The sequence below is a fragment of the Theropithecus gelada genome, chromosome 2, assembly GCF_003255815.1.
Source record: "Theropithecus gelada isolate Dixy chromosome 2, Tgel_1.0, whole genome shotgun sequence".
Classification (NCBI taxonomy): Eukaryota; Metazoa; Chordata; class Mammalia; order Primates; family Cercopithecidae; genus Theropithecus; species Theropithecus gelada.
Window position 1 is genome coordinate 82,228,778 of NC_037669.1, and position 8,072 is coordinate 82,236,849.

Here is an 8,072-nt window from a genome sequence, read left to right on the forward strand (position 1 = left end):
CAGCTCTATATAGGAATGGTGCCCTAGCAGGTAACTCCACACAAAATTAGGAGGCTGCTGCTGCTCTAGGGAAGGCCTGCCCAGAAACCAGCCTGCAGCAGACCCAGGGTACAAGGAGACTAGGAGGTCAAGAACAACTTGTTTGACTCAGTGGGCTCCTTAGCTGATGACAAAGAATTTGCTTGATTAGGAATTCCTGCTGGGTGCGGTAGCTCATGCCTGTGATCCCAGGACTTAAGGAGGCCAAGTGGGGAAGATTTCTTCAGCCCAGGAGTTTGAGAGTGTCAGTTTCCTTTGCATGTCATGTTGGAGCTTAAAAAGTTTTGGGCCAGGCACGGTGGCTCATGTTTGTAATGCCAGTACTTTAGAAGGCAAAAGCAGGAGGATCACTTGAGCCCAGGAGTTCAAGACCAGCCTGGACAACACGGCAAAACCCCATCTCTACCAAAAAAAAAAAAAAAAAAAGCCAGTTCCGGTGGTGTGTGCCCATCCATCTGGGAGGCTGAGGTGGGAGAATCACCTGAGCCTGGGAGGCCAAGGCTGCAGTAAGCCGTGATCACGCCACTGTACTCCAGCCTGGGCGACAGAGTGAGCATTAGCTAGTTCAATGCTGAGGAGCTGGAATGAGAATGGGTATCTATGTCCAGTCCTTGACTTCAATAAAAATGCTACCAAATTCATCCCATTAAGTGTGATGATTGCTGTACATTTTAAAAACACTTAAACTATTGTAGGAAATTTCAAACATAAGTCAAAGCATAACAAATAATATAATAAACTCCCATTTGCCCTTCCCAGCTTTGACAAATGGTGTTATTTTTTTCCATCTACTTGGGATACCTGTGGTGTTTTTCTTTCTTTGTTTTTAGAGATAGGGTCTTGCTCTGTTGCCCAGGCTGGAGTGCAGCGGCACCATCACAGCTCACTTGCAGTCTTGATATCCTGGGCTCAAGGGATCTCCTCATCTCAGCCTCCTGAGTAGCTCGGACTACAGGTGTGTACCACCACACTTGACTAATTTTTTAAATTTTAGTTTTGTAGACAGGGTCTTGCTATGTTGCCTAGGCTGGTCTTGAACCCCTGGCCTCAAGGGATCCTCCCACCTTGGCCCCTACTTAGGATACTTTTGAAAAGAAGATATTAAAGACTCCCTATATGATGCTTTAAGCATGCTTATATAGCATGCTTTCTTTTTTTTTTTTTAAGAGAGCATTTTAGAGCAGTTTTAGGTTCAAAGCAACACTATGTAGAGCCAGCATGCATTTAAAAAGAACCCTGGCTGGGCACGGTGACTCAGGCCTGAAATCCCAGCAATTTGAGAGGCTGAAGCAGGAGGATTGCTTGAGTTCAGGAGTTTGGGACCAGCCTGGGCAACATAGGGAGACCCAGTCTCTACAGAAAATAAAATTTTAAAAAATGAGCTGGGCATGGTGGCACACACTTGCAGTCTCAGCTTCTCAGGAGGCTCAGACAAAGATTGCTTGAGCCTAGGAGTTTGAGGCTGCAGCGAGCTATGGTCGTGTCATTGCACTTCAGCCTAGGTGACAGAGACCACCTCCAAATAAATAGCCCTGACAGAAATCCCTAGTCTTTGTATTTTTCAATAATTTATTATTAATCTTATGGACAATGACTTTGGTAACTCTCTAGGATTTTCATTTGATTATTGGAAAGCTCAGAGCCAATATGTGCAAAGTGGCATGGGGTAATTTTTCCTCCTCAGTCTTGGCCCAATTTTATTTTACTTATTTGGCTCAATTTTATATCCTCTTATTTTACTTTCTTCTCTCCCCCCATCCCCCGATTTAAGCCATGATATTCTGTATGTCATCTAACAGGGTCTCCTTATGTTGCCCAGGCTGGAGTGCAGTGGCATGATCTTGGCTCACTGCAGCCTCAACCTCCTGAGCTCAAGTGATCCTCTTACCTCAGTCTCCCAAGTAGCTGGGACCATGGGTGTGTACCACCACGCCTGGCTAATTTTAAAATTTTTTGTGGAGATGGACTCTTGCTATGTTGCCCAGGCTGGTTTTGAACTCAGAGGTTCAGTTATCCTCCTGCCTCAGCCTCCCAAAGTATTGGGATTACAAGCATGAGCCACTGTGCCCAGCCTATTCCACATTTTATATATCTGTGTAGGCCACCTTAAAGCCTTACTGAAACAAAGCAGGCATAAATAAATGCTTATTCAGTATCTTTCTATCTACTAATTGGTGAAAACTAGGTTTAGCTTTTCTGATTAAGTGTATGCTTTAAGTAAGTCTAAAATTTGGTAAGAAATAAGGTCCTTTTCTGCAGTCAAATTTACATTTGTAGTAACAGTGTTTATTGCCACTAAGTGATTTTATTCCAGACCAGAGAGCACACCATCATACTATCTATGAATGGCCACTGTTAGCAACCAGAAAGTATTGATTCAAGTCCACCTTCAGACTGGGGTTCTACTCCCTTTCTGCAACAAATACTTATTAAATATCTAAAATGTACTAGGCCAGGCATGGTGGCTCACAATTGTAATCCCAGTACTTTGTGAGGCCGAGGCAGGTGGATCACCTGAAGTCAGGAGTTCGAGACCAGCTTGGCCAACATGGTGAAACTCCATCTCTACTAAAAATACAAAAAATTAGCCAGGCGTGGTGGCACATGCCTGTAATGCCAGCTACTCAGAACGCTGAGGCGCAAGAATCGCTTGAAGTCGGGAGGTGGAGGTTGCAGTGAACTAAGACATCACCATTGCACTCCAGCCGGAGCAACAAGAGCGAGACTCTGTCTCATTAATAATAAATAAATAAGTAAGTAAATAAATAAATGTTCTAGGAACTGTACTAGGTTTCAATTATACCAAAGTGAGTAAAGACCCAGTATTTAGTTGCCCTCTGGGAACTCTGGGAACTTACTGTCTCATAGAGAAGACAGAGAAGCAACCAACAATTACAGCCTAGGGAAGGAGGGGTAAGCTATGAGGAGAGGTGCACCTAGCCCAGTGCCCAGTAAAAACTCTCCGGCCAGGAACAGTGGCTCACGCCTGTAATCCCAGCACTTCGGAAGGCTGAGGTAGAAGGATTGCTTGAACCCAGGAGTTTGAGACCAGCCTGAGCAACACAGGGAGCCCTATCTCTACAAAAAAATACAAAAATTAGCTGGGCATGGTGGCACGTGCCTGTAGTTCCAGCAACTCGGGAGGCTGAGATGGGAGGACTGCTTCAGCCTGGGAGGTCAAGGCTGCAGTGAGCCATGATTATACCACCGCACTCCAGCCTGGGTGACAGAGTGAGACCCAGTCTCAAAAATCAAAATAAAACAAAACAAAAACAAAAAAAGGAAAGAAGACCAAAAAAAACCAAAACCAAAACAAAACAAAAACCCTGTCCTTATAGCTTTTTTTTTTTTTTTTTTTTTTTTGAGACGGAGTCTCGCTCTGTCGCCCAGGCTGGAGTGCAGTGGCCGGATCTCAGCTCACTGCAAGCTCCGCCTCCCGGGTTCCCGCCATTCTCCTGCCTCAGCCTCCCGAGTAGCTGGGACTACAGGCGTCCGCCACCTCGCCCGGCTAAGTTTTTGTATTTTTAGTAGAGACGGGGTTTCACCGTGTTAGCCAGGATGGTCTCAATCTCCTGACCTCGGGATCCGCCCGCCTCGGCCTCCCAAAGTGCTGGGATTACAGGCGTGAGCCACCGCGCCCGGCCAGCTTTTTTTTTTTTGAGACGGAGTTTCACTCTGTCACCCAGGCTGGAGTGCAATGGTGCAATCTTGGCTCACTGAAACCTCTGCCTCTCAGGTTCAAGCCATTGTCCTGCCTCAGCCTCCTGAGTAGCTGGGATTACAGGCCTATAGCTTTTCAAATAGTGGTTGACACAGTTTTAAGAAAATTATTTACTTTGATCAATTTTGAAAACAATTTCTAAATTTAAATTGTGAGTATGACAGTAATCCTAAGAGGTCTCTTGTTTTGGACTTTTTAGAACTTTAAATTCAATATTAATGATTTACTGATATTGGGGAATCAATAGATTGGGGAAAGATCTAATTCTTTTGTTTTTTTTTGTTTTTTGAGATGGAGTCTCACTCTGTTGCCCAGGCTGGAGTGCAGTGGCACGATCTTGGCTCACTGCAACCTCTGCCTCTTGGGTTCAAGTGACTCTCCTGTCTCAGCCTCCTGAGTAGCTGGGATTACAGGCACATGCCACCATGCCCGGCTGATTTTTTGTATTTTTAGTAGAGACAGGGTTAGCCAGGATGGTCTCAATCTCCTGACCTCGTGATCCACCCGCCTCAGCCTCCCAAAGTGTTGGGATTACAGGCGTGAGCCACTGCACCTGGCCAGGATGTAATTTATAGAAGTCATTTAGTTTGTCTGTTTTGATACACTTAATTAAAAGAAGCTTATCAACAATTCAAAAATTTCCTAGTGGGAAATTAGGTGAAGAACCAGTCTGTAACCTGGCTCTCTTCTGCTGCCTGTTAGTATCCATGCTCTTGGTTATTACCTTCCTCACTATATCAGAGTTAGTTTGTGTGACCAATAGAATTTTGCAGTGATGGTATATCACTTCAGAGATTAGGTTATGAAAAATATGGTGGCATCCATCCCTCTGCCTTTCTCTTGAATCACTTGCTCTGAGGGAAGCCAGCTGCTTTATCTGAGCAGCCTTATGGTGAGGCCCACGTGGTGAGGAACTAAAGATTCCAGTTAACAGCACCTGAATGAGCAAAGAAAATCTTCCAGGCCCAGTCTATAGCTTGACAGCAACTGCAGGAGAGACCTCGACCTAGAACCACTCAGCTAAGCTGCTCCTAGATTCCTGACCCTTAGAAACTGTGTAAGATACTAAATATTTGTGTGTTTTTTATTTATTTATTTATTTTTAGATGGAGTCTTGCTCTTGTTGCTCAGGCTGGAGTGCAATGGTGTCATCTCAGCAACCTCCATCTCCCGGGTTCAAGTGATTCTCCTGCCTCAGCCTCCCAAGTAGCTGGAATTACAGGCACCTACCACCATGCCCAGATAATTTTTGTATTTTCAGACAGGGTTTCACCATGTTGACCAGGCTGGTCTTGATCTCCTGACCTCAGGTGATCTACCTGGAATTACAGGTAGCTGGAGTTACAGGCACCCACCACCACGCCCAGCTAATTTCTGTATTTTTAGACAGGGTTTCACCTTGTTGACCAGGTTGGTCTTGAACTCCTGACCTCAGGTGATCTACCCACCTCGGCCTCCCAAAGTGCTGGAATTACAGGCATGAGCCACCACCCCCAGCCTATTTGCTGTTTTAAACTGCTAAAGTTTTGGGGGTAATCTGTTACATAGCAATGGGTAACTTTTTTTTTATTTAAAAAATTATTATTTTAGAGACCCTGTGCAAGCATAGCTCACTGCAGTCTTGAACTCCTGGACTCAAGTGATCCTCCTGCCTTAACCTTCTGAGGAGCTGAGACTACAGGCATGTGCCACTACACCTGGCTACTTTACTTTTAATTTTTTTAGAGATGGAGGTCTCACTATGTTGCCCAGGCTGGTCTCAAACTCCTGGGCTAAAGCGACCCTCCCACTTCGGCCTCCAGAGTTGCTGGGATTTTGAGGACTTTGCTATAACATGAGGCCAGAAAAATAAATGTGTTTTATTTTATTATTATTTTTTGAGATGGAATCTTGCTCTGTCGCCCAGCCTGGAGTGCAGTGGCGAGATCTCAGTTCACTGCAACCTCCGCCTCCTGGGTTCAAGCAATTCTCCTGCCTCAGTCTCCCGAGTAGCTGGAATTACACCATGTGCCACTACATCTGGCTAATTTTTTTTTTTTTTTTTTAGTAGAGATGAGGTTTCGCCATGTTGGCCAGTCTGGTCTCGAATTCCTGACCTCAGGTGATTCACCTGCCTTGGCCTCTTAAAGTGCTGGAATTACAGGTGTGAGCCGCTGTGCCTGGCCAATAAGTGTATTTTAGGTATTCAAAGACAGATGACCTAGGCACAAGGTTCTATTTATTACAGGTGATATCACAGTACTTACTCATCTTCATTGATAAAAAGGGCTATATGTGCACATAGCACATATGTATTTACCACCTAATTTTGGCAAAAGCATTTAAAATATAGAATTTTATTTGCCAACATTGCGTGACTGAATAAACTCTTGCGGATTTTAAAAAAATGTGATTAGGGACATAAACTGCTAAATTAGAATGCTCAACTTTAAAACTATCCCAAATTTACTGCGTAGAAGAAAATGTAATGAGCTCTATAAACATTATTTAAAGAAAATAAGGCCTTGCATGGTAGTTCATGCCTATAATCTCAGTACTTTGGCAGGGGGAAGCAGGAGGATCGCTTGAGGCCAGGAGTTCAGGACCAGCCTGATCAACAGAACTAGACCCAGTCTCTAAAAATAAAAAATAAAACAAAAATTTGGTTTAAGATATTCAAAACACATTAACTCTTTGAAGATTAGTTATGAAGTGCAGGAGGAGGGGTAATGGGGGAGGCTAAATAAGCATGGGCTAATTATCTCAGAGCAAGTTTTCAATCCAAAAGAAAATGACATAACTATGCAAAGATTACACAGTGAAGTAATTTATGGCAGAAGCCTGAGATTCAAAAAGTTGAAATGGTTGGGATTTTTAGTGCCTTTGCAGCTCCTCCCTTGTTTGCTTGTAGAACCTGCCATGAGGAAGGATCCTCAGTCTAGCAGGAAGGGATCCCGCCATTTAAGAGGGAAAAGAATGCTATTCCGAGCAGGCACACCTGCTTCCAATTCTATGTGGAACACGATGCTGATGGGATAAATGAGTACACAGAATTTAGGATAAAGAAAAATCATAGGATGAAATTTCACGAAGTAGAAGTCTGAATCTCTGCTAAATGAAATCTGGCTACCTAAATATTCTCCGGCCAGTTCAAAAGGTGAAAATGACAAGGTGAACAGCCACTGTGAGCAGCAGGAGCACAACGAACAACAGTTTCTCTACTTGTTCTTATCTCCCTCCCCTGGTCCCTTTGCCTTTCTTATTCGTAATGCTCATGATGTCTTTTTCTTTTTTTGAGACAGAGTTTCGCTCTTGTTGCCCAGGCCGGAGTGCAATGGTGTGATCTCAGCTCACTGCAACCTCTGCCTCCTGGGTTCAAGCGATTCTCTTGCCTCAGCGTCCTGAGTAGCTGGGATTACAGGCATGTGCCACCATGCCTGGCTAATTTTGTATTTTTAGTAGAGACAAGGTTTCTCTATGTTGGTCAGGCTGGTCTTGAAATCCCGACCTCAGGTGATCTGCCCGCCTCGGCCTCCCAAAGTGCTGAGATTACAAGCGTGAGCCACCGCACCCGGTGTCTTTTTCATAGGCTGTATAGGTTTTAACTCAGTGTCCTTGCATGACAGGGTAACAAATCACATATTTTAAGATTTGGGCTGAAAGGCGCTTAATCTTTAGGAGAAAAAAAGGTCCTGCTCAATCTACTGAATGAGCAGGACAATAAACACAAACAAGACATGGTGGACACCTGCCTCCATGTGCAAGGGATTTATTATTGGATCCATCATTTATTATGGATCCATGCCCCAGCTTGTCAATAGGAGACGCCTTTCAAAGAGTCTGCCTGGCTAAAACACTTTTTCTTGGCTTAAAAAAAAAAAAAAAAAAAAAATCCTTAGGCCAGACACAGTGGCTCACGCCTCTAATCCCAGCACTTTGGGAGGCCGAGGCGGGCGGATCACGAGGTCAGGAGATGGAGACCATCCTGGCCAAGATGGTGGAACCTGTCTCTACTAAAATACAAAAAATTAGCCGGTCGTGGTGGTGGACCTGTAGTCCCAGCTACTCAGGAGGCTGAGGCAGGAGAATCCCTTGAACCCAGGAGGCAGAGGTTGCAGTGAGCCAAGATGGCACCACTGCACTTCAGCCTGGAGACAGAGTGAGACTCCGTCTCAAAAAAAAAAAAAAAAAAAAAAAAAATTCTTCACTAGTTACCTGTTACTCGCAAGTTACAGTTCAAACCATTTAACAGGGGAAAATTCCAGGAGAGTATACACAAAGCCTTAAAAATGCTTCCCAGTCATAATGCCTTTTTTTTTTTTTTTTTTTTTTT